Here is a 22,786-nt window from a genome sequence, read left to right as displayed (position 1 = left end):
TGGAGGGCTCAAAGGGGATGCTGAGTCAGGGTGAGGTGCGGACAAGGTGGCCGTTAGCAGTTTCTGGTGTTGGGGTGGTCGACGTTTGTGTTCTGCGGACGTGCCCTGGTGCCCCGGGCTGCTGGCCAGGCCGGAGCGGCGCGGAGCTGCGAGGGCCGAACAACGCTGCTTGCAGCTTTAATTAGGCCCGAGCAGTGAAGCTGCGAAGGCCTATTGTATCTGCTCCGTTTATTATTATTTTTTTTCTTTCTTTCTTTCTTTCTTTTTTTTTCTTCCGCGTCTTTGGATGGCCTTTAGGGGGTCTTAGCATATCCAAAAACTCACCAAATTCTGGCCCAATATAGAAAGTGCGTGAAATTTACGTATTTCACTGGCAACGTGAAAGTCGGTTAAAACATGTTTCAACAGCGCCCCCTGGAAAATTAAAAATACCCCTCCGCTTTGACCTTTTTTCATTGTAGAGCGATGAAATTTGGTACACTTGTAGATCTCAACAATACGCACAGAAAAGCCTCTTGCACCCATGGTCAATATCAAACAGGAAGTCGGCCATTTTGGACTAAAGTGGCCATTTTGACCCCGTTTTGACCATTTCTAGGGTCTATATTTGGTTGAACAGTTTGGTCATTTTTCGCACGATCGTCTCAAAAATAGTGTGCGATCGAACAGAAGCGATGGACGAATCAAATGAGACAATAAAATTGACTTTTCGTAAATACTGAAGGGGCGGGACCAGGCCTCAAAGTTCGAGCACTCGCCAAAAAAATTCAAATTGCTATAATTTCATAAATGAAAGAATTACAGTTAAAGAAATGTTCTATGTACAATCGTCATCACCCTCCGAAGACAAATGAATGGTCTATTGATGATGTCACATAAGCCCCGCCCCCTCAGGACTTAAAAGGTCAAGTTTTACTGGGAAATTTTCCAAAATTCGCCCTTTCAAATAATCACCCCAAATTTGTAGCAGGTAACTGAAGACAAGATGGGGTTGCTTGGCGTCACTTTATGGGAGTTTTCTGCAGAAGGCGGGGCTGTGGCGGCGTGGCGAAGTCAGGCGTACCGCTTAGGCCTTACGTTTGCCTCCCATTTCGTCATTTCTAAAGATATCGCCACAAAACTTCTTGGGAGTGATCCTAGTCCTGCCCCCCAAAAAATGTGATGTGAAAATCCGGTGGGCGTGGCCTATTTTCTGAAATAGCGCCCTCTAGGACCATTAAAACTGTCAGCCCCAAGCCATGCTTTGACTGAGGATTACGAAATTTGGTACACTAATGTGGTGTCTCAGGACCTACAAAAAAGTCTCTTGGAGCCAAGCACCAAGTCGCACAGGAAGTCGGCCATTTTGGTCCAAGTACTCGATTTAGTGGTTTTCGCACACGTTGGTTGTAGAGTGTTGCACCGTCGCCCTTTTCACCAATCACCTTCAAACTTCTGCTATAGACTCTTAAGACAAAGGGGAAAAAATTCAACCTACGGATTTTAAATAAGTATAAAGGTGTGGGCGTGGCTAAGCCTCAAACTTTGACCTGTCGCCACGCCACTCTTTTTTTCACAGCTCCCTATTGGACTCCTTTTAACCAATCACCAGCAATCACTGGCAAATAGCAGCAGACAAGTTGAGGTCACTTGGTCTATAGTACTGGCAGGTTTCGAATAAAGGCGGGGCTTTGGGAGAATGGCGAAATTCGCCATCACGCCATGGAAATACGTTTGTCTCTCATTTCTTCAATCATTGTGACATCGCCACACAATTTCTGATGAGTGATCCTACTCTGACCCCTAATAGAATTGGACAGCTGAAGTTTGTGGGCGTGGCCTATTTTCTGAAATGGCGCCCCCTAGGACCATTAAAACTGTCAGCCCCAAGCCATGGTTTGACTGAGGATCACGAAATTTGGCACACTAATGTGGTGTCTCAGGACCTACAAAAAAGTCTCTTGGAGCCAAGCGCAATGTCGCACAGGAGGTCGGCCATTTTGGTCCAAGTACTCGATTTAGTGGTTTTCGCACACGTTATTAGGAGAATGATGTCTCGTCGTCCTTTCCACTGATCACCTTCAAACTCCTGCTATATACTCTTAAGACATAGAGGAAAAAATTCAACCGTCGGATTTTAAATAAGTATAAAGGTGTGGGCGTGGCTAAGCCTCAAACTTTGACCAGTCACCATTACGTTACTTGACTTAATAACTATCATGTGCATGATCAGATCAATTTCAAATTTTGTCTGTGTGATCACTGACCACATCTGAAGACAGTGACAATGTGGACAGCTGACATCACCTAAACCCCGCCCCCTGACTACAGGAAGTTTACTGTTTTATGATGAAATGCCCATATTTGTCCCCTCTAATTTAGTCAACATGACACTAAGGTCATGCACTGTCTTCATGATGTTGTAATGACTATTCAGATCTGATAGCTTTTCAGAAAGGGAGGAGATTTGATGCCATGGCGATTTCTGGCGTGACGCTGTGACCTTACGTTTGACTGTAACTTCCACAAACAGCCTCCGATTTGCCCGAGACTGAACATCACATCACCAGTGTGGTAAAGATAGAGTATCTCCTAGTGGTGAGACGTGTAATGGTGGGCTCAGAGGGGATGCTGAGTCAGGGTGAGGTGTGGACGAGGAGGCCGTTCACGGTTTCTGGTGTCGGGGTGGTTGACTTTCTGTTCCGCCAGACGTGCCCTGGTGCCCCCGGCTGCCGGCCAGGACGGAGAAGCGCGGAGCTGGGTTTGGAGAGCGTCGGGGATGGAGCGGAGGGGGTGCGGAAGGAGGGCTAGCAGCTTCGCTGCGAGGGCCGAACGACGCTGCTTGCAGCTTTAATTAGGCCCGAGCAGCGAAAGCGCTGCGAAGGCCTCTTGTTTTTGCTCTGTTTATTCTTTTTTATTTATTATTCTTAGCCCGCTTTGAATGGCCTTTTGGGGACCTTATCATTCCCCAAAACTCACAATATTTTGCAAACATGTCAGGCCTGGTGAAAAATTTGATATTTTAAAGGTCCCAAAAAAATCGCACAGGAAATGACTGAACAGCGCCCCCTAGAAAGTGAAAAAAAACCCTCCCCATAAAGCTTAGTTTATCGTACAGTTATAAAATTTGGTACACTTGTAGTACTCAACAGTCCGCACAGAAAAGTCTCTTGCAAGCATGGTCAATATCAAACAGGAAGTCGGCCATTTTGGGTTGAAATGGCGATTTTTTTGCAGTTTTGGCCGTTTTTAGGGTCCGTTTCTGACTGGATTGCTCGATCACTTTTCGCACAATCGTCTCAAAAGTGGTGTAAAATTGCTCAGAAGAGATGGGCGAAAAAAATGAGACAAGGATTCTGAGTTTTCGTATATGTTGAAGGGGCGGGGCCAGGCCTCAAAGTTTGACTACTCGCCAAATTTTTTTAAATTGCTATAACTTCATAACTGAATGGAATAGAGTTACCAAACTTTCTGTGGTCATTCGTCATCCACCCACAAAGTAAAATGAATGGTCGGATGATGACATCACTCAAGCCCCGCCCCCTCAGGACCAAAAAGGTCAAGTTTTACTGTGAAAGGTCCCAAATTGCCCCATTTCACTTAATCACCAAATATTTGTAGCTGGTAACTCAAGACAAGTGGAGGTTGCTTGGCGTCACTTTATGGGAGTTTTCGGCAGAGGGCGGGGCTGTGGCGGCGCGGCGAAGTCAGGCGTACCGCCGTGGCCTTACGTTTGCCTCCCATTTCGTCATTTCTAAAGATATCGTCAGGAAACTTCTTGTGAGTGATCCTAGTCAAGCCCCCCAAAAGATCTGATGTGAACATCCGGTGGGCGTGGCCTATTTTCTGAAATAGCGCCCCCTAGGACCATTAAAACTGTCAGCCCCAAGCCATGCTTTGACTGAGGATTATGAAATTTGGTACACTAATGTGGTGTCTCAGGCCCTACAAAAAAGTCTCTTGGAGCCAAGTGCAAAGTCGCACAGGATGTCGGCCATTTTGGTCCAAGTACGCGATTTAGTGGTTTTCGCACACGTTGTTTGGAGAGTGATGCTCCGTCGCCCTTTTCACCAATCGCCTTCAAACTTCTGCCATATACTCTTAAGTCATAGGGGAAAAAATTCAACCGTCGGATTTTTCAAAAGTTGAAAGGTGTGGGCGTGGCTAAGCCTCAAACTTTGACCTGTCGCCACGCCACTCTTTTTTTCACAGCTCCCTACTGGACTCCTTTTACCCAATCAGCAGGAATCTCTGGCAAATAGCAGTAGACAACTTGAGGTCACTTGTTCCAGTACTGGCAGGTTTCAGAAAAAGGCGGGGCTTTGGGAGCATGGCGAAAATCGCCATCACGCCATGGAAATACGTTTGCCTCTCATTTCTTCAGTTATCGTGATATTGCTACGAAACCTATGGGGAGTGATCCTAGTCTGACTCTCAAGAGACATAGACATCTGAATTTTGTGGGCGTGGCCTATGTTTTGAAATAGCGCCCCCTAGGACCATTTAAACTATTAGCCCCAAGCCATGCTTTGACTGAGGATTACGAAATTTGATACATTAATGTGGTGTCTCAGGACCTACAAAAAAGTCTCTTGGAGCCAAGTGCAAAGTCGCACAGGAAGTCGGCCATTTTGGTCCAAGTACGCGATGTAGTGGTTTTCGCACACGTTGTTTGGAGAGTGATGCTCCGTCGCCCTTTTCAGCAATCGCCTTCAAACTTCTGCCATATACTCTTAAGTCATAGGGGAAAAAATTCAACCGTCGGATTTTTCAAAAGTTGAAAGGTGTGGGCGTGGCTAAGCCTCAAACTTTGACCTGTCGCCACGCCACTCTTTTTTTCACTGCTCCCTACTGGACTCCTTTTACACAATCAGCAGGAGTCTCTGGCAAATAGCAGTAGACAACTTGAGGTCACTTGGTATCCAGTACTGGAAGGTTTCAAAAAAAGGCGGGGCTTTGGGAGCATGGCGAAAATCGCCATCACGCCATGGAAATACGTTTGCCTCTCATTTCTTCATTTATCGTGATATCGTTACGAAACTTCTGGTGAGTGATCCTAGTCTGACCCCAAAGAGAGATAGACAGCTGAAATATGTGGGCGTGGCCTAATTTCTGAAATAGCGCCCCCTAGGACCATTTAAACTAATAGCCCCAAGCCATGCTTTCACTGAGGATTACGAAATTTGGTACACTAATGTGGTGTCCCAGGACCTACAAAAAAGTCTCTTGGAGCCAAGCACAAAACTGCACAGGAAGTCGGCCATTTTGGTCCAAGTACGCAATTTAGTGGTTTTCGCACACGTTGTTTGGAGAGTGATGCTCCGTCGCCCTTTTCACCAATCACCTTCAAACTTCTGCTATATACTCTTAAGGAATAGGGGAAAAAATTCAACCGTCGGATTTTTCAAAAGTTGAAAGGTGTGGGCGTGGCTAAGCCTCAAACTTTGACCTTTCACCATTACTTGACTTAATAACTCCCATGTGCATGATCAGATCTTTTTCGAACGTTGTCTGTGTGATCATTGACCATATCTGTAAACAATGACAATGTGGACAGCTGACATCATCTAAGCCCCGCCCCCTGACTAAAGGAAGTTATTATTTTATGCTGAAATGCCCATATTTGTACCCTCTAATTTAGTCAACATGACACCTAGGTCATGCACTGTCTTCATGATGCTGTAATGGCCATTCAAATCCGATAGCTTTCCAGAAAGGGAGGGGCTTTGATGCCATGGTGAATTCTGGCGTAACGCCGTAACCTTACAATTCAATTTAATGGTGAGCTCAGAGGGGATGCTTAGTCAGGGTGAGGTGCGGACTAGGAGGCCATTTGCTGTTTCCGGTGACGGGATGATTGACGTTTCTGTTCTGCCAGACATGCCCTGGTGCCCCGGGCTGCCGGCCAGGCCGGAGCGGCGCGGAGCTGCGAGGGCCGAACGACGCTGCTTGCAGCTTTAATTATTATTATTCTTTTTTCTTCCGCGTCTTTGAATGGCCTTTAGGGGGTCTTAGCATATCCAAAAAGTCACCAAATTCTGGCCCAATATAGAAAGTGCGTGAAATTTACGTATTTCACTGGCGATGTGAAAGTTCGTCAAAAAGTGACTGAACAGCGCCCCCTAGAAAGTGAAAAATACCCCTCTCCATAAAGCTTAGTTTATCGTACAGTTATGAAATTTGGTATACTTGTAGTACTCAACAGTCCGCACAGAAAAGTCTCTTGCAACCATGGTCAATATCAAACAGGAAGTCGGCCATTTTGGAGTAAAGTGGCCATTTTGACCCCGTTTTGGCCATTTCTAGGGTCTATATTTGGTTGAACAGTTTGGTCATTTTTCGCACCATCGTCTCAAAAATTGTGCGAGATCGAACAGAAGCGATGGACGATTCAAATGAGACAATAAAATTGACTTTTCGTAAATACTGAAGGGGCGGGGCCAGGCCTCAAAGTTCGAGCACTCGCCAAAAAAATTCAAATTGCTATAATTTCATAAATGAAAGAATTACAGTTAAAGAAATGTTCTGTGGACAATTGTCATCGCCCTCCGAAGACAAATGAATGGTCGATTGATGATGTCACATAAGCCCCGCCCCCTCAGGACTTAAAAGGTCAAGTTTTACTGGGAAATTTTCCAAAATTCGCCCTTTCCAATAATCACCCCAAATTTGTAGCGGGTAACTGAAGACAAGTTGGGGTTGCTTGGCTTCACTTTATGGGAGTTTTCTGCAGAAGGTGGGGCTGTGGCGGCGCGGCGAATTCAGGCGTACCGCTTAGGCCTTACGTTTGCCTCCCATTTCGTCATTTCTAGAGATATCGCCACGAAGCTTCTTGTGAGTGATCCTAGTCTGGCCCCCCAAAAGATCTGATGTGAAATTCCGGTGGGCGTGGTCTATTTTCTGAAATAGCGCCCCCTAGGACCATTAAAACTGACAGCCCCAAGCCATGCTTTGACTGAGGATTACGAAATTTGGTACACTAATGTGGTGTCTCAGGCCCTACAAAAAAGTCTCTTGGAGCCAAGTGCATTGTCGCACAGGAAGTCGGCCATTTTGGTCCAAGTGCGCAATTTAGTGGTTTTCGCACACGTTGTTTGGAGAGTGATGCTCCGTCGCCCTTTTCACCAATTGCCTTCACACTTCGGCTACATACTCTTAAGACATAGATGAAAAAATTCAACCGTCGGATTTTAAATAAGTATAAAGGTGTGGGCGTGGCTAAGCCTCAAACTTTGACCTGTCGCCACGCCACTCTTTTTTTTCACAGCTCCCTATTGGACTCCTTTTAACCAATCACCACCAAACAGTGGCGAATAGCAGCAGACAAGTTGAGGTCACTTGGTCTATAGTACTGGCAGGTTTCGAATAAAGGCGGGGCTTTGGGAGAATGGCGAAATTCGCCATCACGACATGGAAATACGTTTGTCTCTCATTTCTTCAGTCATTGTGACATCGCCATACAAGTTCTGATGAGTGATCCTACTCTGACCCCTAATAGAATTGGACAGCTGAAGTTTGTGGGCGTGGCCTATTTTCTGAAACAGCGCCCCCTAGGACCATTAAAACAGTCAGCCCCAAGCCATGCTTTGACTGAGGATCACAAAATTTGGCACACTAATGTAGTGTACCAGGACCTACAAAAAAGTCTCTTGGAGCCAAGCACAATGTCGCACAGGAGGTCGGCCATTTTGGTCCAAGTACTCAATTTAGTGGTTTTCGCACACGTTATTAGGAGAATGATATCTCCTCGCCCTTTCCACCGATCACCTTCAAACCTCTGCTATATACTCTTAAGACATAGAGGAAAAAATTCAACCATCGGATTATAAATAAGTATAAAGGTGTGGGCGTGGCTAAGCCTCAAACTTTGTCCAGTCGCCATTACGTTACTTGACTTAATAACTCCCATGTGCATGATCAGATCAATTTCAAACTTTGTCTGTGTGATCACTGACCACATCTGAAGACAGTGACAATGTGGACAGCTGGCATCACCTAAGCCCCGCCCCCTGACTACAGGAAGTCTACTGTTTTATGGTGAAATGCCCATATTTGTCCCCTCTAATTTAGTCAACATGACACTAAGGTCATGCACTGTCTTCATGATGTTGTAATGACTATTCAGATCTGATAGCTTTTCAGAAAGGGAGGAGCTTTGATGCCATGGCTATTTCTGGCGTGACGCTGTGACCTTACGTTTGACTGTAACTTCCACAAACAGCCTCCGATTTGCCCGAGACTGAACATCACATCACCAGTGTGGTAAAGATAGAGTATCTCCTAGTGGTGAGACGTGTAATGCTGGGCTCAGAGGGGATGCTGAATCAGGGTGAGGTGTGGACGAGGAGGCCGTTCACGGTTTCTGGTGTCGGGGCGGTTGACTTTCTGTTCTGCCAGACGTGCCCTGGTGCCCCCGGCTGCCGGCCAGGATGGACAAGCGCGGAGCTGGGTTTGGAGAGCGTCGGGGATGGAGCGGAGGGGGTGCGGAAGGAGGGCGAGCAGCTTCGCTGCGAGGGCCGAACGACGCTGCTTGCAGCTTTAATTAGGCCCGAGCAGCGAAAGCGCTGCGAAGGCCTCTTGTTTTTGCTCTGTTTATTATTATTAGGCCCGAGCAGTGAAGCTGCGAAGGCCTATTGTATCTGCTCCGTTTATTAGGCCCGAGCAGTGAAGCTGCGAAGGCCTATTGTATCTGCTCCGTTTATTATTTTTTTTTTCTTTCTTTCTTTCTTTCTTTCTTTTTTTTTCTTCCGCGTCTTTGGATGGCCTTTAGGGGGTCTTAGCATATCCAAAAAGTCACCAAATTCTGGCCCAATATAGAAAGTGCGTGAAATTTACGTATTTCACTGGCAACGTGAAAGTTGGTAAAAAAATGTTTCAACAGCGCCCCCTGGAAAATTAAAAATACCCCTCCGCTTTGACCTTTTTTCATAGTAGAGTGATGAAATTTGGTACACTTGTAGAACTCAAAAATACGCACAGAAAAGCCTCTTGCACCCATGGTCAATATCAAACAGGAAGTCGGCCATTTTGGACTAAAGTGGCCATTTTGACCCTGTTTTGGCCATTTCTAGGGTCTATATTTGGTTGAACAGTTTGGTCATTTTTCGCACGATCGTCTCAAAAATAGTGTGCGATCGAACAGAAGCGATGGACGATTAAAATGAGACAATAAAATTGACTTTTCGTAAATACTGAAGGGGCGGGACCAGGCCTCAAAGTTCGAGCACTCGCCAAAAAAATTCAAATTGCTATAGATTCATAAATGAAAGAATTACAGTTAAAGAAATGGTCTATGGACAATCGTCGTCGCCCTCCGGAGACAAATGAATGGTCGATTGATGATGTCACATAAGCCCCGCCCCCTCAGGACTTAAAAGGTCAAGTTTTACTGGGAAATTTTCCAAAATTCGCCCTTTCCAATAATCACCCCAAATTTGTAGCGGGTAACTGAAGACAAGTTGGGGTTGCTTGGCATCACTTTATGGGAGTTTTCTCCAGAAGGCGGGGCTGTGGCGGCGCGGCGAAGTCAGGCGTACCGCTTAGGCCTTACGTTTGCCTCCCATTTCGTCATTTCTAGAGATATTGCCACGAAACTTCTTGTGAGTGATCCTAGTCTAACCCCCCAAAAGATCTGATGTGAAATTCTGGTGGGCGTGGTCTATTTTCTGAAATAGCGCCCTCTAGGACCATTAAAACTGACAGCCCCAAGCCATGCTTTGACTGAGGATTACGAAATTTGGTACACTAATGTGGTGTCTCAGGACCTACAAAAAAGTCTCTTGGAGCCAAGTGCAATGTCGCACAGGAAGTCGGCCATTTTGGTCCAAGTGCGCGATTTAGTGGTTTTCGCACACGTTGTTTGGAGAGTGATGCTCCGTCGCCCTTTTCACCAATCGCCTTCACACTTCTGCTATATACTCTTAAGACATAGATGAAAAAATTCAACCGTCGGATTTTAAATAAGTATAAAGGTGTGGGCGTGGCTGAGCCTCAAACTTTGACCTGTCGCCACGCCACTCTTTTTTTCACAGCTCCCTATTGGACTCCTTTTAACCAATCACCACCAAACAGTGGCAAATAGCAGCAGACAAGTTGAGGTCACTTGGTCTATAGTACTGGCAGGTTTCGAATAAAGGCGGGGCTTTGGGAGCATGGCAAAATTCGCCATCACGACGTGGAAATACGTTTGTCTCTCATTTCTTCAGTCATTGTGACATCGCCACACAAGTTCTGATGAGTGATCCTACTCTGACCCCTAATAGAATTGGACAGCTGAAGTTTGTGGGCGTGGCCTATTTTCTGAAACAGCGCCCCCTAGGACCATTAAAACTGTCAGCCCCAAGTCATGCTTTGACTGAGGATTATGAAATTTGGCACAATAATGTGGTGTCTCAGGACCTACAAAAAAGTCTCTTGGAGCCAAGCGCAAAGTCGCACAGGAAGTCGGCCATTTTGGTCCAAGTACTCGATTTAGTGGTTTTCGCACACGTTGTTTGGAGAGTGATGCTCCATCGCCCTTTTCACCAATCGCCTTCAAACTTCTGCTGTAGACTCTTAAGACATAAAGGAAAAAATTCAACCGTCGGATTTTAAATAAGTATAAAGGTGTGGGCGTGGCTAAGCCTCAAACTTTGACCTGTCACCACGCCACTCTTTTTTTCACAGCTACCTATTGGACTCCTTTTACCCAATCGCCGGCAATCTCTGGCGAATAGCAGCTGACAAGTTGAGGTCACTTAGTCTCCAGTACTGGCAGGTTTTGAAAAAAGGCGGGGCTTTGGGAGCATGGCAAAATTCACCATCACGCCATGGCAATACGTTTGCCTCTCATTTCTTCAATTATCGTGCCATCGCCACAAAGTGTCTGGTGAGTGATCCTAGTCTGACCCCCAATAGAATTGGACAGCTGTAGTTTGTGGGTGGTGCCTATTTTCTGAAATGGCGCCCTCTAGGACCATTAAAACTGTCAGCCCCTAGCCATGCTTTGACTGAGGAGTACGAAATCTGGTACACTAATGTGGTGTCTCCGGTCCTACAAAAAAGTCTCTTGGAGCCAAGTGCAAAGTCGCACAGGAAGTCGGCCATTTTGGTCCAAGTAGTCGATTTAGTGGTTTTCGCACACGTTGTTTGGAGAGTGTTACACCATTGCCCTGTTCACCAATCAACTTCAAACTTCTGCTATAGACTCTTAAGACAAAGGGGAAAAAATTCAACCTACGGATTTTAAATAAGTATAAAGGTGTGGGCGTGGCTAAGCCTCAAACTTTGACCTGTCGCCACGCCACTCTTTTTTTCACAGCTCCCTATTGGACTCCTTTTAACCAATCACCAGCAATCACTGGCAAATAGCAGCAGACAAGTTGAGGTCACTTGGTCTATAGTACTGGCAGGTTTCGAATAAAGGCGGGGCTTTGTGAGCATGGCGAAATTCGCCATCACGCCATGGAAATACGTTTGTCTCTCATTTCTTCAATCATTGTGACATCGCCACACAATTTCTGATGAGTGATCCTACTCTGACCCCTAATAGAATTGGACAGCTGAAGTTTGTGGGCGTGGCCTATTTTCTGAAATAGTGCCCCCTAGGACCATTAAAACTGTCAGCCCCAAGCCGTGCTTTGACTGAGGATCACGAAATTTGGCACACTAATGTAGTGTCTCATGACCTACAAAAAAGTCTCTTGGAGCCAAGCGCAATGTCGCACAGGAGGTCCGCCATTTTGGTCCAAGTACTCGATTTAGTGGTTTTCGCACACGTTATTAGGAGAATGATGTCTCGTCGCCCTTTCCACCGATCACCTTCAAACTCTTGCTATATACTCTTAAGACATAGAGGAAAAGATTCAACCGTCGGATTTTAAATAAGTATAAAGGTGTGGGCGTGGCTAAGCCTCAAACTTTGACCAGTCGCCATTACGTTACTTGACTCAATAACTCCCTTGTGCATGATCAGATCAATTTCAAACCTTGTCCGTGTGATCACTGACCACATCTGAAGACAGTGACAATGTGGACAGCTGGCATCACCTAAGCCCCGCCCCCTGACTACAGGAAGTCTTCTGTTTTATGGTGAAATGCCCATATTTGTCCCCTCTAATTTAGTCAACATGACACTAAGGTCATGCACTGTCTTCATGATGTTGTAATGACTATTCAGATCTGATAGCTTTTCAGAAAGGGAGGAGATTTGATGCCATGGCGATTTCTGGCGTGACGCTGTGACCTTACGTTTGACTGTAACTTCCACAAACAGCCTCCGATTTGCCAGAGACTGAACATCACATCACCAGTGTGGTAAAGATAGAGTATCTCCAAGTGGTGAGACGTGTAATGCTGGGCTCAGAGGGGATGCTGAATCAGGGTGAGGTGTGGACGAGGAGGCCGTTCACGGTTTCTGGTGTCGGGGTGGTTGACTTTCTGTTCTGCCAGACGTGCCCTGGTGCCCCCGGCTGCCGGCCAGGATGGACAAGCACGGAGCTGGGTTTGGAGAGCGTCGGGGATGGAGCGGAGGGGGTGCGGAAGGAGGGCGAGCAGCTTCGCTGCGAGGGCCGAACGACGCTGCTTGCAGCTTTAATTAGGCCCGAGCAGCGAAAGCGCTGCGAAGGCCTCTTGTTTTTGCTCTGTTTATTATTATTAGGCCCGAGCAGTGAAGCTGCGAAGGCCTATTGTATCTGCTCCGTTTATTAGGCCCGAGCAGTGAAGCTGCGAAGGCCTATTGTATCTGCTCCGTTTATTATTTTTTTTTTCTTTCTTTCTTTCTTTCTTTCTTTTTTTTTCTTCCGCGTCTTTGGATGGCCTTTAGGGGGTCTTAGCATATCCAAAAAGTCACCAAATTCTGGCCCAATATAGAAAGTGCGTGAAATTTACGTATTTCACTGGCAACGTGAAAGTTGGTAAAAAAATGTTTCAACAGCGCCCCCTGGAAAATTAAAAATACCCCTCCGCTTTGACCTTTTTTCATAGTAGAGTGATGAAATTTGGTACACTTGTAGAACTCAAAAATACGCACAGAAAAGCCTCTTGCACCCATGGTCAATATCAAACAGGAAGTCGGCCATTTTGGACTAAAGTGGCCATTTTGACCCTGTTTTGGCCATTTCTAGGGTCTATATTTGGTTGAACAGTTTGGTCATTTTTCGCACGATCGTCTCAAAAATAGTGTGCGATCGAACAGAAGCGATGGACGATTAAAATGAGACAATAAAATTGACTTTTCGTAAATACTGAAGGGGCGGGACCAGGCCTCAAAGTTCGAGCACTCGCCAAAAAAATTCAAATTGCTATAGATTCATAAATGAAAGAATTACAGTTAAAGAAATGGTCTATGGACAATCGTCGTCGCCCTCCGGAGACAAATGAATGGTCGATTGATGATGTCACATAAGCCCCGCCCCCTCAGGACTTAAAAGGTCAAGTTTTACTGGGAAATTTTCCAAAATTCGCCCTTTCCAATAATCACCCCAAATTTGTAGCGGGTAACTGAAGACAAGTTGGGGTTGCTTGGCATCACTTTATGGGAGTTTTCTCCAGAAGGCGGGGCTGTGGCGGCGCGGCGAAGTCAGGCGTACCGCTTAGGCCTTACGTTTGCCTCCCATTTCGTCATTTCTAGAGATATTGCCACGAAACTTCTTGTGAGTGATCCTAGTCTAACCCCCCAAAAGATCTGATGTGAAATTCTGGTGGGCGTGGTCTATTTTCTGAAATAGCGCCCTCTAGGACCATTAAAACTGACAGCCCCAAGCCATGCTTTGACTGAGGATTACGAAATTTGGTACACTAATGTGGTGTCTCAGGACCTACAAAAAAGTCTCTTGGAGCCAAGTGCAATGTCGCACAGGAAGTCGGCCATTTTGGTCCAAGTGCGCGATTTAGTGGTTTTCGCACACGTTGTTTGGAGAGTGATGCTCCGTCGCCCTTTTCACCAATCGCCTTCACACTTCTGCTATATACTCTTAAGACATAGATGAAAAAATTCAACCGTCGGATTTTAAATAAGTATAAAGGTGTGGGCGTGGCTGAGCCTCAAACTTTGACCTGTCGCCACGCCACTCTTTTTTTCACAGCTCCCTATTGGACTCCTTTTAACCAATCACCACCAAACAGTGGCAAATAGCAGCAGACAAGTTGAGGTCACTTGGTCTATAGTACTGGCAGGTTTCGAATAAAGGCGGGGCTTTGGGAGCATGGCAAAATTCGCCATCACGACGTGGAAATACGTTTGTCTCTCATTTCTTCAGTCATTGTGACATCGCCACACAAGTTCTGATGAGTGATCCTACTCTGACCCCTAATAGAATTGGACAGCTGAAGTTTGTGGGCGTGGCCTATTTTCTGAAACAGCGCCCCCTAGGACCATTAAAACTGTCAGCCCCAAGTCATGCTTTGACTGAGGATTATGAAATTTGGCACAATAATGTGGTGTCTCAGGACCTACAAAAAAGTCTCTTGGAGCCAAGCGCAAAGTCGCACAGGAAGTCGGCCATTTTGGTCCAAGTACTCGATTTAGTGGTTTTCGCACACGTTGTTTGGAGAGTGATGCTCCATCGCCCTTTTCACCAATCGCCTTCAAACTTCTGCTGTAGACTCTTAAGACATAAAGGAAAAAATTCAACCGTCGGATTTTAAATAAGTATAAAGGTGTGGGCGTGGCTAAGCCTCAAACTTTGACCTGTCACCACGCCACTCTTTTTTTCACAGCTACCTATTGGACTCCTTTTACCCAATCGCCGGCAATCTCTGGCGAATAGCAGCTGACAAGTTGAGGTCACTTAGTCTCCAGTACTGGCAGGTTTTGAAAAAAGGCGGGGCTTTGGGAGCATGGCAAAATTCACCATCACGCCATGGCAATACGTTTGCCTCTCATTTCTTCAATTATCGTGCCATCGCCACAAAGTGTCTGGTGAGTGATCCTAGTCTGACCCCCAATAGAATTGGACAGCTGTAGTTTGTGGGTGGTGCCTATTTTCTGAAATGGCGCCCTCTAGGACCATTAAAACTGTCAGCCCCTAGCCATGCTTTGACTGAGGAGTACGAAATCTGGTACACTAATGTGGTGTCTCCGGTCCTACAAAAAAGTCTCTTGGAGCCAAGTGCAAAGTCGCACAGGAAGTCGGCCATTTTGGTCCAAGTAGTCGATTTAGTGGTTTTCGCACACGTTGTTTGGAGAGTGTTACACCATTGCCCTGTTCACCAATCAACTTCAAACTTCTGCTATAGACTCTTAAGACAAAGGGGAAAAAATTCAACCTACGGATTTTAAATAAGTATAAAGGTGTGGGCGTGGCTAAGCCTCAAACTTTGACCTGTCGCCACGCCACTCTTTTTTTCACAGCTCCCTATTGGACTCCTTTTAACCAATCACCAGCAATCACTGGCAAATAGCAGCAGACAAGTTGAGGTCACTTGGTCTATAGTACTGGCAGGTTTCGAATAAAGGCGGGGCTTTGTGAGCATGGCGAAATTCGCCATCACGCCATGGAAATACGTTTGTCTCTCATTTCTTCAATCATTGTGACATCGCCACACAATTTCTGATGAGTGATCCTACTCTGACCCCTAATAGAATTGGACAGCTGAAGTTTGTGGGCGTGGCCTATTTTCTGAAATAGTGCCCCCTAGGACCATTAAAACTGTCAGCCCCAAGCCGTGCTTTGACTGAGGATCACGAAATTTGGCACACTAATGTAGTGTCTCATGACCTACAAAAAAGTCTCTTGGAGCCAAGCGCAATGTCGCACAGGAGGTCCGCCATTTTGGTCCAAGTACTCGATTTAGTGGTTTTCGCACACGTTATTAGGAGAATGATGTCTCGTCGCCCTTTCCACCGATCACCTTCAAACTCTTGCTATATACTCTTAAGACATAGAGGAAAAGATTCAACCGTCGGATTTTAAATAAGTATAAAGGTGTGGGCGTGGCTAAGCCTCAAACTTTGACCAGTCGCCATTACGTTACTTGACTCAATAACTCCCTTGTGCATGATCAGATCAATTTCAAACCTTGTCCGTGTGATCACTGACCACATCTGAAGACAGTGACAATGTGGACAGCTGGCATCACCTAAGCCCCGCCCCCTGACTACAGGAAGTCTTCTGTTTTATGGTGAAATGCCCATATTTGTCCCCTCTAATTTAGTCAACATGACACTAAGGTCATGCACTGTCTTCATGATGTTGTAATGACTATTCAGATCTGATAGCTTTTCAGAAAGGGAGGAGATTTGATGCCATGGCGATTTCTGGCGTGACGCTGTGACCTTACGTTTGACTGTAACTTCCACAAACAGCCTCCGATTTGCCAGAGACTGAACATCACATCACCAGTGTGGTAAAGATAGAGTATCTCCAAGTGGTGAGACGTGTAATGCTGGGCTCAGAGGGGATGCTGAATCAGGGTGAGGTGTGGACGAGGAGGCCGTTCACGGTTTCTGGTGTCGGGGTGGTTGACTTTCTGTTCTGCCAGACGTGCCCTGGTGCCCCCGGCTGCCGGCCAGGATGGACAAGCACGGAGCTGGGTTTGGAGAGCGTCGGGGATGGAGCGGAGGGGGTGCGGAAGGAGGGCGAGCAGCTTCGCTGCGAGGGCCGAACGACGCTGCTTGCAGCTTTAATTAGGCCCGAGCAGCGAAAGCGCTGCGAAGGCCTCTTGTTTTTGCTCTGTTTATTATTATTAGGCCCGAGCAGTGAAGCTGCGAAGGCCTATTGTATCTGCTCCGTTTATTAGGCCCGAGCAGTGAAGCTGCGAAGGCCTATTGTATCTGCTCCGTTTATTATTTTTTTTTTCTTTCTTTCTTTCTTTCTTTCTTTTTTTTTCTTCCGCGTCTTTGGATGGCCTTTAGGGGGTCTTAGCATATCCAAAAAGTCACCAAATTCTGGCCCAATATAGAAAGTGCGTGAAATTTACGTATTTCACTGGCAACGTGAAAGTTGGTAAAAAAATGTTTCAACAGCGCCCCCTGGAAAATTAAAAATACCCCTCCGCTTTGACCTTTTTTCATAGTAGAGTGATGAAATTTGGTACACTTGTAGAACTCAAAAATACGCACAGAAAAGCCTCTTGCACCCATGGTCAATATCAAACAGGAAGTCGGCCATTTTGGACTAAAGTGGCCATTTTGACCCTGTTTTGGCCATTTCTAGGGTCTATATTTGGTTGAACAGTTTGGTCATTTTTCGCACGATCGTCTCAAAAATAGTGTGCGATCGAACAGAAGCGATGGACGATTAAAATGAGACAATAAAATTGACTTTTCGTAAATACTGAAGGGGCGGGACCAGGCCTCAAAGTTCGAGCACTCGCCAAAAAAATTCAAATTGCTATAGATTCATAAATGAAAGAATTACAGTTAAAGAAATGGTCTATGGACAATCGTCGTCGCCCTCCGGAGACAAATGAATGGTCGATTGATGATGTCACATAAGCCCCGCCCCCTCAGGACTTAAAAGGTCAAGTTTTACTGGGAAATTTTCCAAAATTCGCCCTTTCCAATAATCACCCCAAATTTGTAGCGGGTAACTGAAGACAAGTTGGGGTTGCTTGGCATCACTTTATGGGAGTTTTCTCCAGAAGGCGGGGCTGTGGCGGCGCGGCGAAGTCAGGCGTACCGCTTAGGCCTTACGTTTGCCTCCCATTTCGTCATTTCTAGAGATATTGCCACGAAACTTCTTGTGAGTGATCCTAGTCTAACCCCCCAAAAGATCTGATGTGAAATTCTGGTGGGCGTGGTCTATTTTCTGAAATAGCGCCCTCTAGGACCATTAAAACTGACAGCCCCAAGCCATGCTTTGACTGAGGATTACGAAATTTGGTACACTAATGTGGTGTCTCAGGACCTACAAAAAAGTCTCTTGGAGCCAAGTGCAATGTCGCACAGGAAGTCGGCCATTTTGGTCCAAGTGCGCGATTTAGTGGTTTTCGCACACGTTGTTTGGAGAGTGATGCTCCGTCGCCCTTTTCACCAATCGCCTTCACACTTCTGCTATATACTCTTAAGACATAGATGAAAAAATTCAACCGTCGGATTTTAAATAAGTATAAAGGTGTGGGCGTGGCTGAGCCTCAAACTTTGACCTGTCGCCACGCCACTCTTTTTTTCACAGCTCCCTATTGGACTCCTTTTAACCAATCACCACCAAACAGTGGCAAATAGCAGCAGACAAGTTGAGGTCACTTGGTCTATAGTACTGGCAGGTTTCGAATAAAGGCGGGGCTTTGGGAGCATGGCAAAATTCGCCATCACGACGTGGAAATACGTTTGTCTCTCATTTCTTCAGTCATTGTGACATCGCCACACAAGTTCTGATGAGTGATCCTACTCTGACCCCTAATAGAATTGGACAGCTGAAGTTTGTGGGCGTGGCCTATTTTCTGAAACAGCGCCCCCTAGGACCATTAAAACTGTCAGCCCCAAGTCATGCTTTGACTGAGGATTATGAAATTTGGCACAATAATGTGGTGTCTCAGGACCTACAAAAAAGTCTCTTGGAGCCAAGCGCAAAGTCGCACAGGAAGTCGGCCATTTTGGTCCAAGTACTCGATTTAGTGGTTTTCGCACACGTTGTTTGGAGAGTGATGCTCCATCGCCCTTTTCACCAATCGCCTTCAAACTTCTGCTGTAGACTCTTAAGACATAAAGGAAAAAATTCAACCGTCGGATTTTAAATAAGTATAAAGGTGTGGGCGTGGCTAAGCCTCAAACTTTGACCTGTCACCACGCCACTCTTTTTTTCACAGCTACCTATTGGACTCCTTTTACCCAATCGCCGGCAATCTCTGGCGAATAGCAGCTGACAAGTTGAGGTCACTTAGTCTCCAGTACTGGCAGGTTTTGAAAAAAGGCGGGGCTTTGGGAGCATGGCAAAATTCACCATCACGCCATGGCAATACGTTTGCCTCTCATTTCTTCAATTATCGTGCCATCGCCACAAAGTGTCTGGTGAGTGATCCTAGTCTGACCCCCAATAGAATTGGACAGCTGTAGTTTGTGGGTGGTGCCTATTTTCTGAAATGGCGCCCTCTAGGACCATTAAAACTGTCAGCCCCTAGCCATGCTTTGACTGAGGAGTACGAAATCTGGTACACTAATGTGGTGTCTCCGGTCCTACAAAAAAGTCTCTTGGAGCCAAGTGCAAAGTCGCACAGGAAGTCGGCCATTTTGGTCCAAGTAGTCGATTTAGTGGTTTTCGCACACGTTGTTTGGAGAGTGTTACACCATTGCCCTGTTCACCAATCAACTTCAAACTTCTGCTATAGACTCTTAAGACAAAGGGGAAAAAATTCAACCTACGGATTTTAAATAAGTATAAAGGTGTGGGCGTGGCTAAGCCTCAAACTTTGACCTGTCGCCACGCCACTCTTTTTTTCACAGCTCCCTATTGGACTCCTTTTAACCAATCACCAGCAATCACTGGCAAATAGCAGCAGACAAGTTGAGGTCACTTGGTCTATAGTACTGGCAGGTTTCGAATAAAGGCGGGGCTTTGTGAGCATGGCGAAATTCGCCATCACGCCATGGAAATACGTTTGTCTCTCATTTCTTCAATCATTGTGACATCGCCACACAATTTCTGATGAGTGATCCTACTCTGACCCCTAATAGAATTGGACAGCTGAAGTTTGTGGGCGTGGCCTATTTTCTGAAATAGTGCCCCCTAGGACCATTAAAACTGTCAGCCCCAAGCCGTGCTTTGACTGAGGATCACGAAATTTGGCACACTAATGTAGTGTCTCATGACCTACAAAAAAGTCTCTTGGAGCCAAGCGCAATGTCGCACAGGAGGTCCGCCATTTTGGTCCAAGTACTCGATTTAGTGGTTTTCGCACACGTTATTAGGAGAATGATGTCTCGTCGCCCTTTCCACCGATCACCTTCAAACTCTTGCTATATACTCTTAAGACATAGAGGAAAAGATTCAACCGTCGGATTTTAAATAAGTATAAAGGTGTGGGCGTGGCTAAGCCTCAAACTTTGACCAGTCGCCATTACGTTACTTGACTCAATAACTCCCTTGTGCATGATCAGATCAATTTCAAACCTTGTCCGTGTGATCACTGACCACATCTGAAGACAGTGACAATGTGGACAGCTGGCATCACCTAAGCCCCGCCCCCTGACTACAGGAAGTCTTCTGTTTTATGGTGAAATGCCCATATTTGTCCCCTCTAATTTAGTCAACATGACACTAAGGTCATGCACTGTCTTCATGATGTTGTAATGACTATTCAGATCTGATAGCTTTTCAGAAAGGGAGGAGATTTGATGCCATGGCGATTTCTGGCGTGACGCTGTGACCTTACGTTTGACTGTAACTTCCACAAACAGCCTCCGATTTGCCAGAGACTGAACATCACATCACCAGTGTGGTAAAGATAGAGTATCTCCAAGTGGTGAGACGTGTAATGCTGGGCTCAGAGGGGATGCTGAATCAGGGTGAGGTGTGGACGAGGAGGCCGTTCACGGTTTCTGGTGTCGGGGTGGTTGACTTTCTGTTCTGCCAGACGTGCCCTGGTGCCCCCGGCTGCCGGCCAGGATGGACAAGCACGGAGCTGGGTTTGGAGAGCGTCGGGGATGGAGCGGAGGGGGTGCGGAAGGAGGGCGAGCAGCTTCGCTGCGAGGGCCGAACGACGCTGCTTGCAGCTTTAATTTTTATTTATTATTCCGGTGCCGCTTTGAATGGCTTTTTGGGGACCTTAACATACCCCAAAACTCACAATATTTTGCATACTTGTCAGGCCTGGTGAAAAATTTGATATTTTAAAGGTCCCAAAAAAATCGCAAAGAAATTGGCTGAACAGCGCCCCCTAGAAAATAAAAAAAAACCCTCTCCATAAAGCTTAGTTTATCGTACCGTTATGAAATTTGGTACACTTATAGTACTCAATAGTCCGCACAGAAAAGTCTCTTGCAAGCATGGTCAATATCAAACAGGAAGTCGGCCATTTTGGGTTGAAATGGCGATTTTTTGCCGTTTTGGCCGTTTTTAGGGTCCGTTTCTGATTGGATTGCTCGATCATTTTTTGCACGATCATCTCAAAAATTCTGTAAAATTGCTCAGAAGAGATGGGCGAACAAAATGAGACAATAAAATTGACTTTTCGTAAATACTGAAGGGGCGGGGCCAGGCCTCGAAGTTTGACTACTCGCCAAAAATTTTTAAATTGCTATAACTTCATAACTGAATGGAATAGAGTTACCAAACTTTCTGTGGTCATTCGTCATCACCTCACAAAGTAAATTGAATGGTCGCATGATGACATCACACAAGCCCCGCCCCCTCAGGACCAAAAAGGTTAAGTTTTACTGTGAAAGGTCCCAAATTGCCCCATTTCACTAAATCACCACAAATTTGTAGCTGGTAACTCAAGACAAGTGGGGGTTGCTTGGTGTCACATTATGTGAGTTTTCGGCAGAGGGCGGGGCTGTGGCGGCGCGGCGAAGTCAGGCGTACCGCCGTGGCCTTACGTTTGCCTCCCATTTCGTCATTTCTAAAGATATCATCACGAAACTTCTTGTGAGTGATCCTAGTCTGGCCCCCCAAAAGATCTGATGTGAACATCCGGTGGGCGTGGCCTATTTTCTGAAATAGCGCCCCCTAGGACCATTAAAACTGTCAGCCCCAAGCCATGCTTTGACTGAAGATTACGAAATTTGGTACACTAATGTGGTGTCTCAGGACCTACAAAAAAGTCTCTTGGACCCAAGTGCAAAGTCGCACAGGAAGTCGGCCATTTTGGTCCAAGTACGCGATTTACTGGTTTTCGCACACCTGGTTTGGAGAGTGATGCTCCGTCGCCCTTTTCACCAATCTCCTTGAAACGTCTGCTATATACTCTTAAGACAAAGAGGAAAAAATTCAACCGTCGGATTTTTCAAAAGTTTAACGGTGTGGGCGTGGCTAAGCCTCAAACTTTGACCTGTCGCCACGCCACTCATTTTTTCACAGCTCCCTACTGGACTCCTTTTACCCAATCAGCAGGAATCTCTGGCAAACAGCAGTAGACAACTTGAGGTCACTTGGTATCCAGTACTGGCAGGTTTCAAAAAAAGGCGGGGCTTCAGGAGCATGGCGAAAATCGCCATCACGCCGTGGAAGTATGTTTGCCTCTCATTTCTTCAGTTATCGTGATATTGCTACGAAACTTCTGGTGCGTGATCCTAGTCTGACCCCCAAGCGACATAGATATCTGAATTTAGTGGGCGTGGCCTATTTTCTTAAATAGCGCCCCCTAGGACCATTTAAACTAATAGCCCCAAGCTATGCTTTGACTGAGGATTACGAAATTTGGTACACTAATGTGGTGTCTCAGGACCTACAAAAAAGTCTCTTGGAGCCAAGCGCAAAGTCGCACAGGAAGTCGGCCATTTTGGTCCAAGTGCGCGATTTAGTGGTTTTCGCACACGTTGTTTGGAGAGTGATGCTCCGTCGCCCTTTTCACCAATCTCCTTCAAACTTCTGCTATATACTCTTAAGACATAGGGGAAAAAATTCAACCGTCGGATTTTTCAAAAGTTGAAAGATGTGGGCGTGGCTAAGCCTCAAACTTTGACCTGTCGCCACACCACTCTTTTTTTCACAGCTCCCTACTGGACTCCTTTTACCCAAACACCAGGATTCTGTGGCAAACAGCAGTAGACAAGTTGAGGTTACTTTGTCTTCAGTACTGGAAGGTTTTGAAAAAAGGCGGGGCTTTGGGAGCATGGCGAAAATCGCCATCACGCCATGGAAATACGTTTGCCTCTCATTTCTTAAGTTATCGAGATATCACCTCGAAATTTGTTGTGAGTGATCCTAGTCTGACCCCCAATAGAAAT

Source organism: Nothobranchius furzeri, chromosome 2 (assembly GCF_043380555.1).
Source record: "Nothobranchius furzeri strain GRZ-AD chromosome 2, NfurGRZ-RIMD1, whole genome shotgun sequence".
NCBI classification, from domain to species: domain Eukaryota; kingdom Metazoa; phylum Chordata; class Actinopteri; order Cyprinodontiformes; family Nothobranchiidae; genus Nothobranchius; species Nothobranchius furzeri.
The sequence above is the reverse complement of the archived record's forward strand: the minus strand, read 5'-3'. Positions refer to the sequence as shown.